Source organism: Elephantulus edwardii, unplaced genomic scaffold (genome assembly GCF_000299155.1).
Source record: "Elephantulus edwardii isolate Elephantulus edwardi_28Jun2011 unplaced genomic scaffold, EleEdw1.0 scaffold00001, whole genome shotgun sequence".
NCBI lineage: Eukaryota > Metazoa > Chordata > Mammalia > Macroscelidea > Macroscelididae > Elephantulus > Elephantulus edwardii.
In genome coordinates, this window is record NW_006399751.1 from 15465645 (window position 1) to 15481397 (window position 15753).

The window sequence follows — 15753 nt, forward strand, 5'->3', positions numbered from 1 at the left end:
AATAAACATGGGTGTGCATATATCTGCTTGGATGTCAGCTATGGTCTCTTCAGGGTATATTCCCAGTAGTGGAATTGCTGGGTCAAATGGTATTTAATTTAACCAGTTATTCTACATAATTAAATACATATTTGTTGAGATGCTGGTAGAAAGAAATTTTCCTCCACCACTGTGGAATAAAAAGGGGGGGAACCCTATAATTCTCTAATATATATATATAACATAAGGGATTGTACTATGTATTGACTTTTTTAAAAAATGACTTAAATATATTATCTTAAGTGATTGCATTATTTAGGACTTAATTACTGTAAGTGTAGCAATGTACCTGTGCGAAACTAGACCAGAATTTAGTATGTATCATCACTGTGACCTTGAACCAATAGTTATTCGGGATAAAATGGAGTGTGCCTTAAAATGATAAAGGAATGCCCTCTAACTTTAAAACTATGTTGCAAGGAGGTACTGGTCCTTGGAGAGGGACATCCTGTTTGGGAGAGTGGAGGGACAGCACAGGAGAGGAAGACCTTCGATGAGATGGATTCATTCTGTGAGTGGAGTGGTGGGAATGAGTGTGTTTGAGACAGCGAGGTTGGCACAGGGTAGAACAGTATTTAGGGCTCTTATACATAGTCACAAACGACTCAATGGCACATAACAACAACAACAATTTTCTTAAAAGTGGTCTTTTCATATCAGACCCAAATCCTTTTTTCAGGGTTGGTAAAATAAAAGCTTGTGGGGTTTTTGTTTGGGTATTTTTTTTTACATTGTCCAGCGTTTCCCTTAGTATTTATAGAACTATTTACTGTAGTGGGCTTCTTTAATTTCCACAGTTCTAATTTCAAATTAAAATTATGCTTCATAGAGGTAAAAAATTACATTTGCCTAACATTTCAAAATTGTTTTCTAAGGTAGCGCACCTCTGTTTTGGATTTATTACAAATGGAAAAATTGATTTTCAAATGTAATTTTTTACCTTATTAATGAATAATCCATTCTTTTTTAAAACGTGCTAATTTTTCCTCAAGTTATTGAAGCCCATATATGGTATATATTGAAAATAAACTTAATTTACCCAGAAATAGCTTTTCAGCAATTAAACTCAAATCTAAGCAATTTCTTTTTTATCATTTTTTTTCATGTTTCTTTTTCCTTCATAATTCTTTCAAAGGTATCAAGACAGAATTGACATATTTTTTACATAAAGATTTCTTTTTTTACTGTTTATATATTTAACTCCAATTTTTAGCATTAACTCGACATCTTTTTTATTCTTTTCATTTCACCTTCACTACCTCCCTGACAAAGACAAAAGGTTAAATTTCTCTAAAAATATATGAAAGGAAAACTTTACCTTTCCTTAAAACATGATAAAATTGAGATGAAAGTGAGTTGGGGCAAAAATAGGTAGTAAAAGAAAATAAATGACTGTTTACCTGCATCACTTTTATAGCACAGGTAAAAGTTTATAGAGAACAGGATCTCTGTTATGCTGAGACGGGTGCAGTAATCATTTCTTTACAAATTGATGATTTTGTTATCATCAGGAAAGTGCAGTACTTTATAACAATACTTGACAGGGCAAAAGAAATTGTCCTATAGAATATACTGAAAAATTATTTCTACCTTACTGATGTTTCCATTTAAAAATGCATGATCTCCAGTACTTTGTACAATGTATAGTGTACTGAACCCATTATGTTGTGTATTTTTGTATGGTATAGTTAACATTACATATAACTGGTTGTAAGTCACAAAAAGTGCTTCTTACTGTATTCTGTAGAGTGTTGTGAATTTTTTTACCTGTGTTTTAGCATTATGGTAGGGGTTTTAATGGATAAATATCTGCCTTCTGTCTCTGCTCAGGTATTAATGTGTAGTAATTTTTTGGTGCTTTCTTTTTAACCTATCATGGTCTGGTTTTCTGAATGTTCAATAAATTTGATGAACAAGCATTTATGGTGTAGATTTCTTACCACTTCACTTGTTTTCCTCAGTGCTGGGAAAAGTTTTGTATACATGTATAGCATAAAATTAAACTAGGATGCTTAGGCATGGATTATAATGAACATAAAACATCACAAGTAAATATTGGAGGCAAGATATATGTATATTTATACTATAGTTGGACAGTGAATAGGGATGACAGAAAGAGAATTGATGCCTTTCAGCTGTGGTGCTGGAAAAGAGTGTTGAATATACCATGGACTGCTAGGAGAACAAACAGGTTTGTCCTGGAGAGGGTGAAGCCAGAATGCTCCTTGGAGTCAAGGATTCTGAAGCTTCGTCTGACATACTTTGGGCATGTTACAAGGAGGGACTGGTCCTTGGAGAGCGACATCATATTTGGCAGAGGGGAGGGGCGGCGAAGGAGAGGAAGACCCTCGATAAGATGGATCGACTCTGTGAGTGGAGTGGTGGGAATGAATGTGTTTGAGACAGCGAGGTTGGCACAGGATAGAACGACATTTAGGGCTCTTGTACATATAGGGTCACTATGAGTCGCAAGTGACTCAATGACACATAACAACAATATTTTCTAAGTTGGCATTTGTTAGCTCCCTACCTGTATTGTTAGCTTTCCACTTTGCTAATGTACATTAAATATATATATTCCTGAATGCCCAGCTTCCCATCTTAATTGATGAGAATGACTCAAGATATTTTTTGTAAACACTCCCATACCATTCCAAATTACTACTCTTGATCTTCATAGGAGAAGTCTGGGAATAGGTTTTAACAAGTGCGTCCAAATAGAAATTTTGCAACAAGTTCATGAACATTACCTTACTCAATAAATTTAAAGACTGTTCATAGAAAATTAGAAGATGTATAAAGAGACACTAAATAAATAGATCCAAACTGTATTCTAGAACTGATGAGAAATGTCTAAAGTCTTAGATTATGTCTAATGCTTTAGACATCTCTTGGGGAATTAATATATTCTTACGTGTTGGTTAGAACAGTCTCAGTGGGTTATTGCTGAATTTTCTAGCCAGCTAAAAGTGAGGTGTTAAATAGAGCAGATAACAAATCTGAAGCTCATTCTTGTAATTGTGAAACTAAAATCTCTGTTTTCTTGTTGACTTTTGACCTAGGACTGTTTTGAGCTTCAGAATACCTTTACCTGCCACGTGGCCATTTGTTACTTCAAGATCCACAGAGCATCCTAAAGGGAATTTGGGTGCTTACAGATGGTGATATCTAAGCATTTTTCTTGAACATCCTTATTGAGAAATTGTGCATTGTCCCCCATAAAATAAGTACTACTGTATGAAAATAGAAAACCATGAGTTTACAGTGGTTTTGACCTTTTGGAATTAGATTAGCAGGCCTTTCTTTCAAGGTAAATCTGAGTGGATTTGAATAGACAACCTCTCGGCTTTGTCAGCTTGCAGTTAGCCATTTATATCATCCAGGTGAGGAACCCCTAAATTATGAATCTGGGAATTTATGTAGTTTACCTGTTGCCCCACCTTCCTTCCTGATACAAGGAGAGAAACCATTGCTTCTTAGTGTTTTACAATCCTTTGGACTATAAATGGTGGTACTTTAAAATGTAAATATATGGGTGAATCAAACAAACAAGGGGAAAGATACTGAAGAACAAAAGAATACTATGGCAATCTCTTTTGCTCTGGAAGACAGATCATATGTAAATGTGAAAATAATCATGGAGCATTTTTTTCTTCATTGTTATCAGGAAGTACAGAAATAAATTTCCCACTGTCTCCTGCTAAAAAAATGTCCAACTCTAATAAAAAATCTTGACCAAGTAGCTCAGCTTAAATATGGCTCACAATCCTTCCTTTGTTATTATTGGGTGACTATGGAACGAAACTGTTAGAAGACATTTAGTTGCCCTAGTAAGTTTAGGAGCCACCATGCCATAATACATCGTTTATTGGACTACAAACTGAAAGGTAAACAGTTTAAATCCACTCTCTGCTTTAAGGGAGAAGTAGGAAACTGTTTTCTCCAGTAAAGTTATAGCCTTAGAAACCCCATGAAAAAGCAACATCAAAATACCTGCTTAAATAAAGTTTATTGAGAGATAGAGATGGCCTGCACCAAGGAAATGCCCACTGTCGAAGTTAAAACAGTCACTTGCTGGACTGAGGGCAGGAGTATATTCTTAGACTGTTGGAATGAAAGGGTTTCAGAATTCAAAATTGACTGAAAGACAATTTCGAGGAGTTGAAGGTGGATTTCTAGAAGTACCAGTTTGGCAGATGGTTGCCGAGGCTGGGGGAGGGTGGACAAATGGGAAAGCTGTAACTAGATGAAAAGTCATTGTTTCCGTGAAGTACCAAGGTAAGCTGTTTAGTTTCAAAATGCAACTAATTGTAATCCTTAATCAGAAATATGTGCTGTGATTTAACTTTGAGCAAAATATAAGGAAAGTAAATATTTAACCTATTTACCAAACCCAAAGCTCACCACTGTTGAGTTGTTTCTGACTCATTCTGACTCCCCGTCAGGGTCCAAGGCCGTACATCTTTATAGGAGGAGCAGCTAGTGGGTACAGACTGCTGACTTGGAGGTTAGCAGCATGGTACCCCCTACACAGCCAATTTATTCATAACATTTTCATAAAAACTTCCTAGAACATACTTTGACATTTGTACAAATTAGGCTAGAACATACTTTGACATTTGTACAAATTAGGTAGTCACCTCTGTCTTGTCATTTCGGCAGGTATTCACTGAGTACCTGTTGTACCAGAGACCATGGCCAGTACATTAGCACGTAGTTTCTCATTTTATTTTCAAAAATCAACCCATTCAGGGAAGATTGTTATCTCCACATTATAAAGAAAGAAATAGGCATAGAGAAATTAAGTAATTTATTCATGGTAGAATTCAAATCAAATAGTCTGTCTAAAAAATAGAGTTCTTCCACTGAAGATCTGAAAAAGGTTCACTTACTATTCCTTGTCGACATCTTTCCCGAATATACTGTGTGTTCTTCTTGCCTTGGGGATTCAAGGGGGTGGAGTGGAGGAAGTACTTTAAATCATTTATCTACATTGTTAGTATTTTTTTCTTAGAGTGTCATCTAATTCAGTGACTTCAATCATACCTTTGGTGAACGATTCATCACGTCAAATGGCTCCCTCAATTTTAGAACTGTCTGAGTCAGTGTTAGTACATTTAGCCTTTCTGCATTTCATCCATAAATTCTAGTGGGCAATGTGTAATTTACAAATCTTGCATGAAGTTTAAATAAGATAATGTACCAAATATTCCTAACCCACAGTCAGTGCTTGGGAAATGACAGATACTTTCTTACTAGCTTTGTAAGCTGATGTTCTTTTGACTAGAGAGACAAGTTTCAACCCATTGTTGAAGCTGACTTTCCAGCTTTTCTTTATCCCTAATTAGGAACTTTTTTTGGCCCCCCAAATTTTTATCATATTTTCTTAATTTAATGGCCTTATATAAAACATACTCAGAAATACATAAATGACTACTAGAACTAAAAAGTAAGTATAGCAGGGTCACAGGACCCAGAAAGCTGGGTCGATATATAAAAATCAAGGAATTTTTATATAAAAATTTAAACAATTATAAAATTAAAAATTTTAAAACATATTAGCATAAACTAAAATATATTAAAGTTAATGTATTTTAATATTAAGATATATGCAATATTTCTACACCAAAAGCTATAAAATATGGCTTAGGGAAATTGTAAAAGCCCTAAAAAATCTTCGGCAAGAAATACCATATTCATGATTTCCCTCCTAAATGATACAAAGATTAAATGCAATCTCAATCACAATCCCAGCAAACTGCTTGTAAACATCTAGAAGCTGGCTTAAAATGTTAATTTGGAGAATAAAGGAAATAAAATAGCAAAAACAGTTCTGAGGATTATTTTTTAAAAAACTAAATTGGCAAACACACATTACCTGATTTCTAGACTTCCTGCTGATTGTAATAAGCAAAGTGTAGTTGGTGGAAAGATAGGCCTGCTCATCAATGGAAGAGAGTAAAGTCAAGAGAGAAACACATTCGTAGTCAGTTGAGCCAACCAAGATGTCAGAGCATTCTAATGTAGGGGTGGAGGAGAGAGTCTTTTCTGCAAAGTTTCTTTATCAGGTTTCCGAGACTGTAAACCTTTATTGACTTGCCCATATTCTGATGAGCCACTGGTGGATTTGAACTGCTGACCTGATTGGCAGTGCTGTTGGATGGATGGCAGGAGTATCCAGTGAGGGGTAGGGAGGAGACATGGCCCTCCCTCACACCATGCAGAGGAATTAATTGGCAATGAGTCCTAGACCTAGAAGAAAATGAGAATACTTGTGGAATATTTAGGCCAAAGTGCTTAGTCATACTAAAGTAATGACAATAAAAGTTGATAAATGATAATTTAAAAAAACTGCTCATCAAAAGTTATCGTTAAGAAAATATGTAGTCAAATTACTGAGAGAAGCTTTTTTGCAGAGGACTTGTTTTCAGAACACAAATTTTAAACTTACACATCTCAATAATTAAAAATTAAATAATGTCATTTTTTAAAGTGGAAGTCAGCAGGTACCATTATTAACAGAAACCTAAACTGTCCTCTCAATTTTTTTACTTGGATCCACAATCACCATCATTATTACCAACCGTCAGGAGATGAAAAGACAAATTACATTGGGAAAATATGCTGTCAGGGATCTCTCCAAATTACTAAGGAGCAGTATGTTACTTAAAAGACCAAGGTGTGCCCAATTCCAGCTATGATCTTCTCAAACACTATGTCTCTGAGAACTAGACAATGAATAAGGAAGACAGAGAAACTGATGCCTTTGTGCTATGGTGTTAGAGAAGTATCCCGACTATCTCATGGACTGCCAAAAAGAGCAGATATGTCTTGGAGAAAGGGCATCCAGAGTGCTTCAGGATGGCAAAGCTTTGTCTCACATACTTTGGGCATGTTGCTAGTAAAAGCTATTCCGTGGAAAGGGACATCATCTTTGGAAATGTGAAGGGTCAGCAAAAGAGCAGACCTCAACGAGATGGATTGATGCAATGACTGCAGCAGTGGGCTCAAGTGTGTCAGAGATGGTAAGGATGGCATCAGATAGGACAGAGTTCACATCTGCTTTTTCATAGGGTCGCTATAAGTTATACTCCACTCCAAGCACCTAACAACAAACTGTCACCACTGCTACTTGGAAGCATATTATAATTGAAAGATTGTGAAGAAACAATCTCTCCCATTGAAATGTCTGTAGTATTTTCTGAGGGACAAGAAAAACTATATTTACAGAATGCATCTTTGAAGAAACAAGGTAAAATGTCTTAATTATTCTATATTGTTTAAGATAATTGGATTGCATTATAAGCAATATGAATAGGATAGGATAGGATAAGAATAGAATAGAATTAATAGAATAGAATAGAATAGGATAGAATAGAATACTAAAGAACCCCCAGAATGCTAGGAACTAATAATAAATTTGAGAAGCACTGGTTTTTGTTATGGATTTTCTTTTCTTTGTAAATGATAGACAGTACTTTAGAGTTCACAGTTGATGAATAACCCTTAGAAAGAATCATTTGCCCATTTTCTCCCCAAAATATCCAAAGAATTGCCTTCAATTTCCCCCTTCTCTGAAACTACTGTCCTTTATCATATATGATGTGTGGTAATTTTCCTTGTGTTTAACTTTATAATGTGTCCCATTACAAAATTAGGTGACTCAAAGATAGGCTCTTTGGACCCTTCTGAATCAAAAGGGCATTTTAAAGTATGGAATTACTCACCTAAATCCCAAATTTCATGGTTGATATTTCACCTCAAATGCATTTTGCATTTTGACATAAGATGACAGAAGCTCAAAAATAATTTGTTTCTAAATGATCATGGATTGAATTATGTCCCCGTCCCAAATATATGTGTATGATTTATAATATGGAAGCACTGTAATGATTCCCCCAGTCTGTTAAACCAAATAGTTGTAAAAGTATTAGGATGGAATGCAACACTCCCTGATGTTATTTATCAGAGCAATAATAGAGTGTAAAGGAGTTCCCCTGGGGTGTGGCCTGGAATATATTCCTTTTAGAGGATGACTCTTCTTTCTGGCTAGCATGTACCTTTTCTATAAATTGCCTTTGTTCTCACCATCACTATTGTCTTCTTACTTTTCCTCTTGTCATGCCAGACTACCATGGAAAAACCACTCTTTAAAAGCCACTAAGATTACTCTGCATGCTGCTAATTCTGGCATTCAGATATCATCCCTTCTAGTCATTCTTTCACATAAGCACAATCAAGTGTTCTGGGATTCCCATCCTTCTCGAGTTAGCCTCAGTTTGTTGTGATCCACACAGTCAAATGCCTTTGCATAGTCAATGAAACACAGATAGACATTCCTCTGGCACTCTTTGCTTTCAGCCAAGATCCACCTATAATATTCCTAGTGCCACAACCTCTTCTAAACACAGCCTGCACATCTGGCTGTTTTCTGTTAATGTGCTGCTGTCCCAGGTGGTTTTGGTTCATTTTCAGCAGAATCTTGCTTACATGTGATATTAATAGTGGTGGTGGTTGTTATGTGCCGTCAAGTCACCTGTGACTCATAGAAACCCTACGCAACAGCCCTAACCCCTGCTCTATCCTGTACCGATCTCACTGTCTCCGACACACCTATCCCAACTACCCCAGTCACTGAATCAATCCACCTCATAGAGGCTCTTCCTCTCTTGCACTGTCCCTCCACACTCCCAAGCATGATGTCCCTCTGCAAGTATTGTTCCCTCCTTGCAGCATGTCCAAAGTATGTCAAATGAAGCTTCAAAATCCCTGCCTCTAAGGAGCAGCCTCTCTTGGACGAACGTGTTGGTTTTTCCTAATAGTCCATGTTATATTTAGTACTCTTCTCCAACACCACAACTCAAAGGCATCAATTCTTCTATCATCCCTAGTCATTGTCCAGCTCTCTGACGCATAGCAAAGACCATGGACTGTATCTGGTGCACCTTAGTATCCAGGGTGACATCATTGCTCTTCAGGACTTTGGAGTGGTCTCTAACAGCAGACTTTCCCATTGCAATACATTTTTTTTTTATTTGCTGGCTGCTGGTACCAAGAATGTCGACCGTGGAGTCTTGCAAACCAAAGCTGTTCTCAATCCATATTGAAACTGCCATCCTTGACCTTCCACAGCAAGTGCTTCAGGTCCTCCTCAGTATCAGCAATCAGGATTGTGTCATTGGCATAACAGATTGTTGATGAATCTTCCTCCAATCGTGATGCCACATTTCTCTCCATAGAGCCCAGCCTCCCAGATAATCTGTTCTGCATATAGATTGAAAAGGTATGGGAATAAGGAGCTGGAGTCAGAAAATCAAAAGGGCTGAACTCACTCAGCATTTCTTCAGCTCAAGGAACTGAACAGCAAATTCAGACCTCTAGTTGCAATACTTAAGGATGCTTTGGGCAGAATATTATATGATCCAGGAAGTATTAAAAGAAGATGGAAAGAGTATGCAGAGTCGTTGTACCAAAAGGATAGTAATAGTATTGTTCGATAATTTCCGTACTCTGTTGGGTCACCTTTCTCTGGAATGGGAGGCAGTCATCAGAACAAAGCAAGGAAACACTGCATGGTTCAAAATCGGGAAGGGTATACACCAGGATGTGTTTTATCTCCATACCTTTTTAATATATATGCAGAACAGAATTTGCTTACTTGATTGAAAGAGAAGTTAACTTGCAATTGCTCTAAGGCAAACCTTGCTGGGTGATATGAATTTGTGCTACTGAATTGAACTAAAATGTTTACTAAACTGAAGAATTAATCTGGCTTGAGACTGCTGGAACCTGGACTTGTATGATGTTCTTTGCCTTGCTCACACTCCAGTTTATTTCCCTAATAAACCCCACAACTGTGATTGAAGTTCGTGACTCAACAATGAATATCAGACTCGAATGGTTGGTATAAAGAGGTGCAGGAGTACAGGGGATGGGGCAGGGGTCTGTCTGACCAAGAAATTATTTCTCTATTATCTGTATAAATTATCTAGTAATGGGGACAGTTTCCCTTTTTGAAGCAGGTAGAAGTCATACTCAGCCACCCCCAGGGCCCATCTGTTCCCTTTACAGCAACACCACAACTCAAAGGCTTACATTCTTTTTTCTGTCATCCTTAGTGATTGTCTAGCTTTCAGATGTATATCAAGGAATTGAAAAGACCATGGCTTGGATCAGGTGCACCTTATCCATTAGATTGACATTATAGCTCTTTATCACTCTGGAGAGGTCCTTGACAGCAGGTTTTCCCAATGCAACTTGTCTTTTGATTTCCTGAGTGCTCATGCTAAGGATATTGATTGTGGATCCACGTAAGATGAAATCGTAAAGAACTTCAATCCTTTCTCCTATCTATAGTGATACTGCCTATTGACTAGTGGTGAGGATTTTTGTTTTCTTGATGTTGGGATGCAATCCATAGTACAGGTTGTGGACCTTTATGCTTGGAAGTGTGGAGGGACAGCACAAGAGAGGAAGACCTTGGAAGAGATGGATCTCAGTGACTGGGATAATGGAGGTAGGTGTGTCAGAGACAATGAAATTGGTTCAAGATAGAGCAGGGTTCAGAGCTGTTGTATATAGGGTCACTATGAGTCGCAGGACACTTGGCGGCACTTAACAACAGCAATAGTCCTTTATTTTATGCAGCAAGTGCTTCAAGTCCTCTTTGGGCAAGCATAGTTGTGGCATCTGCATAGTACAGGTTGTTGATGAATCTCCCTCTAATCTTAGGTGGATTAACACTATAAACATTCATGTTTACACTTCTGGAGGGCCAGAAGTTTGAACTCTACCATTGAGTTGAATTAAGGTGTCTCACAAAGCCTATCTTCCTCTGCAGGCTCTAGGAAGGAATCTGTTCCTTTTACCTTCCAATTCCTGGTGGCTGATGGTATTTTTTGGTTCATAACTCTAATCTTCAAGGACATCGTGTTCTAACTTCTCTGTACTCCATGTCATATCACCTTCTCTTTGTTTATCAAATCATCCCCTGCTTCTTTCATAAGGACACTTGTAATAGCATTTAGGGTCCACTAGATAATTCAGGGACTCTGGTGACCTAGTGAATAAGGAGTTGCCCTGCCAACCCAAAGGCAAAAATCTTGCCTGAAAGCAGAGAGTAATGAAAAGATGTTTACTGGTGTTTTATTGACTATTCAAAGGCATTCATTGACTGTGTGGGTCATAACAAAGGACAGACAGCATTGAGAAGAATTGGAATTCCGAAACACTTAATTGTGCTCATGTGAAACCTCCACATAGGACAATAAGCAGTTGTATGAACAGAGCAAAGGAATACTGCATGGTTTAAAATCAGGAATGTTGTGTGTCAATGGTGTATCCTTTCTTCATACCTATTCTATCTGCATGATGAGTAAATAATTTGAAAAGGTGAACTAAATGAAGAAGAATGTGGCATCAGGATTGGAGGAGGACTCATCAACAACCTGGGTTATACAGATGAGCCAGCCTTGCTGCTGAAGATGAAGAAGATTTGAAGCATTTACTGCAGAAGATCAAAGACTACAGCCTTCAATACAGATTATGTTTCAACATGAAGAACATGAAAATCTTCGCCAGTATGCCATCAAGCAACATGATGGAGAAAGGACTGAACTTATCAACAATTTTCTTTTACTTGGATCCAAAGTTAACACCCGTGGTAGCAGCAATCAAGAAATCCAAAATTTCAATGAGAAAATCTGTTTGCAAGAGCTTCCCCAAAGAGATAAAGAGCAAGGGTGTCAATTTAGAGAGTAAGATGTGCCTGGTCCAAGTTAGGATTTTTTAAAATTACTTCCTATGCACCTGAAAGTTTGACAGTGAGTAAGAATTACAGAAGAAGAATTTATGTCTTCGAATAGTGATGTTGGAGGAAATTACTAACTATTCCATGGACCACAAGTCTGTCTTGGAGCAAGTGCAACCAGTGTGCTCCTTAGTGGCAAGGATGGTAAAACTTGATTTCACATGCTTTGGGAATGTTGTTAGTAGGGGGCGGTCCCTGGAAAAAGACATCATGTTTGGAAAGATGGAAAGTCAAAGAAATAGAGGAAGACCCTTACGAGATGAGCTGACACAGTGACTGTAACAACAGATCCCAGTATGTCAGAGATGGTCAGGATGGCACAGGTTAGGGTAGGGGTAAGATTTGTTGTTCAGTAGGTCACTATGAGTCATAGTTGACTTGCTGGCACCTAATAGCAATCCCTTGAGGGAGCTGTGGTGGTTTAGTGGGTAAGTCTGCTGCCAGCTCAGAGGTTCAAATACAAGTGTCATGCAAGAAAAAGATTAAGCAATCTTATTGGTTTTTTATTAAATTTTATTAATTTTAATGAACATTTACAGAGAGTTTGGGTTTCCATTCTTTCGTTGTTGCACTATTTTATCTACCCTCCCCTCAGTTCATTCCTCTTTTTTTTTCCCCTTGAAAGTCTGTTTTAATTGTCCCATTGCCACAGTGCTTGTCAAAGCCAGTTCTGATTAATCTCCTTTGTCAATGTGTCCCTTGCCATTCCCTATCACTCCTCCCTGAGAAAGACTTCACCCTGATTCATAAGCAAAAGGGAAGGCGTATTCTCTTAGCTACTTCCTGCTGAAAAGGGACGCTGTGGGTTTCAGGGTGAAGATCTTCTCTCACTACTCTAAAGGGCTCCTTTGGCAATAGGAAACACGTAGACTGTTGTGGAGATTGATTTGATTTTGGAATTTAGATGCACTGTTATTAATTGTGCTTAGCCATACATGTTCATATCCTTGAAGATGTATCATGGAACTGTTGCAGCCTAGAAGACACTAATTTAACTAACAAGTTAGAAGTACATGAGTCAAAAATTAAAAAGCAATAATATTCCAAGTAGAGGTTCTAATAGTGGCACAAATCAAGTTACAGAGGGAAGGTAGTTCTTAAAATAAAGGCCTATTGACTAGCACTTTGTCTATTATGGTATAAAGGTTAGGAACCACAAGATGTAGAGGCTCAACTATGTCATTTATTGTTCTTAAGTTCTAGAGCAAATTCCATCTACCACTGGGTTTTACAGCTTAGAAGTCCGCATACAAGGCAGAGGTGAAGGAAGGAACTGCTTATGAGGTTTTCCGTCAGTCAATTCCAACAACTAAGAAATAGTGAGAAGAGTTGGGACCTCAGAAGGCTTTTAGGACCAAATAGTAGGCTCTTGTGTCCAGGAGAAAATGAATATACTTACCAGTAGTGTTGATGCTCACCCACAGCTCTTCTTCTCTTGTGATTTACCACCTCTGAAAATTTGCTGGAGGGTCAGCCATGAGTAGGTTCCAACTCAAAGACACACAAGAGCAACAATTACTATACCTAAAAAGTATTATTTAGAAATAAATAATTCCTTTTTTTAATAAGTAATTCCTTTTATCATGCTAATGAAGTCAGATCAAAGTAGAATGAGCCCTAAATCTAATTTCTTAAAAAAAAAATCTCAGTCCCAACTCTGGACACATCCACCATCACAATGTTGATGCCCAAGAAAAACCGGATTGACTTATATGAACTCCTTTTAAGGTGGGGGTGATGGTGACCAAGAAGGTTGTCCAGATGCTAAAGCACCCTGAACTGACAGACAAAAACGTGCCCAACCTTCATGTTATGAAGGCCATTCAGAGTCTCAGGTCACCAGGTTATGTGAAGGAACAGTTCACCTGGAGTCATTTCTACTGGTACCTTATCAACGAGGGTATCCAATAGCTACGTGATTACCTCCATCTATCCCGAGATTGCCTTGAGCTGCAGCCATCCTGAGACTTAAAGGTCTGGAAGGTGAACGACCTGCAAGATTGACTCGAGGGGAGGCTGACAGAGACACATGCAGATGGAGCGCAGTGCCTCCTGATGCCGACAAGAAAGCTGAGGCTGGGGCTGGGGCAGCAGCTGAATTCCAGTTTAGAGGCATTTGGTCGTGGACGTGGTCAGCCACTTCAGTAAAGTTGGAGGGAATTGTTTTGTGTTGAATAAATATGTAGCCAGAAAAACTAAAAAAAAATTAATTTTTTCTGCTTTATTGAAGAAGAGGTGGAGTGGAAGGAAAGCAGATTAGATATAGAAACACAGAGGAAAATGCCATGTGAAAATGGAAGTAAATAAAGCTAAAAGCCCCAAAATGTGAAAGATGAAATATACAATAATGAGCCAGAAATAGAGCTATGTGTTTTTGTTTGTTTCTTCTTCTTCTTCTTCTTTTTAATAGAGCTGTGTGGTTTTTAAATGATGTAAGGAGAGTAGAGAACTCCTACACACTCTTCACTGTTAACGATAGGGAAAATGATTCATCAGAGGTTATGAGCACACAGACCTATTGGACCTTTGGTTTCCTGGCTACTACACCAAATAATGTCAACAGTTTTTCAATCCCTGGAGAAAGTGAAAAAGACTGCTTTGGTTTTTAAAGCAACAAAGTAAGTTGTATGAAGAATGGTTTTTCTTGATGTTCTAAGGTTCCATTAAATTCTATTTTAGCAGCCTGTGTTATGATTTGAAGATTATTCTACTGGATATGGAAAATTTCTTCTCATGAGGTGATTTTTTTTTTCTAAATGGATTATCTCAGGACTAGGATAAACATCTCTGTTACTCTGGCAAGTCCAGAACAATTAAAACAACAAGTTATGTGTGGCTGTAGACATTGCTACACACTCTCCTCAAACCTCATTGTTTTGTGTGCAACAAAACTGTTATTTTTCTGGTGGCCTAGTGGCAAGAAGCTTCACTGCAATACCACAGGTATGTGGTTCAAATCTATCAGATGCTCTGCTGGAGAAGGAGGGGCAATCTCCTCCTGTACCAGTCAGAATGGATTTGATGATATGCACACACACACAAAAAACAAAATTTTTACAACAAGAATTTTAAAAAATATTTTAAACTCATTTTTGTGCATTGAATACTTAAATATAGTTTAATAAATATACTTACATATTTAAGTATATTTATTTAAACAGCATAACTATATTTCAATAAATATAAAGTCAGATATTTACTGGCCACCTACCTAGATTTTTCTCTTCCCTCATACTTATTAACCTTTGTTGTTGTTGTTAGGAACCGCTGAGTCAAGTATGACTCATAGTGATCCTATGAAGATCTGAACCTAGTCCTGTCCTGTCCCATCCTCATACTTCCTGACACACAAGAGCCCTTATCAGCAGTCACCTTATCAATCCACCTGGGTAAGGGTCTTCCTCTCCTTCACCGACCCTCCACCCTTCCCAACATCATGTCCTTCAAGGAATAGCACCTCCTAGCAATATGTCCAAAATATGTGAGGCGAAGCCTCATCATTCTAGCCTCCAAAGAGCACTCTGGCTGCACCTTCTCCAAGACATATCTATTTGTTCTCGTTATATAAATATGTGTTGAAATACCTTTCACAATAGCTAATCACAAGATTAAATGCTTGGGAATAACTTTAACCAGAAGTACAAAGGACCTTTTCAAAGAAAATTATAAAACATTACTACAAGAAACAAAAAAAGGTCTTGAAAAGTGGAAGACTATCCCTTGCTCATGGATAGGAAGACTCAATGTTGTGAAAATGGCAATACTACCAAAGGCAATTTACACATTTAATGCAATCCCAATACAAATATCAATCCCATTCTTCAATGAGATGGAAAAGGCAGTCTCCAATTTCGTGTGGAATGGAAAGAAGCCCCGAATAAGCAAAGCACTCCTTAAGAATAGAA

The 15753-nt window shown here is 37.7% G+C and overlaps 1 pseudogene; it reads left to right on the top strand.

Annotated features, from left to right (window-relative positions):
* The first annotated feature begins 13526 nt into the window (after window positions 1–13526).
* LOC102865304 lies at window positions 13527–13996 on the top strand (annotated as a pseudogene).
* The last annotated feature ends 1757 nt before the right edge of the window (window positions 13997–15753 follow it).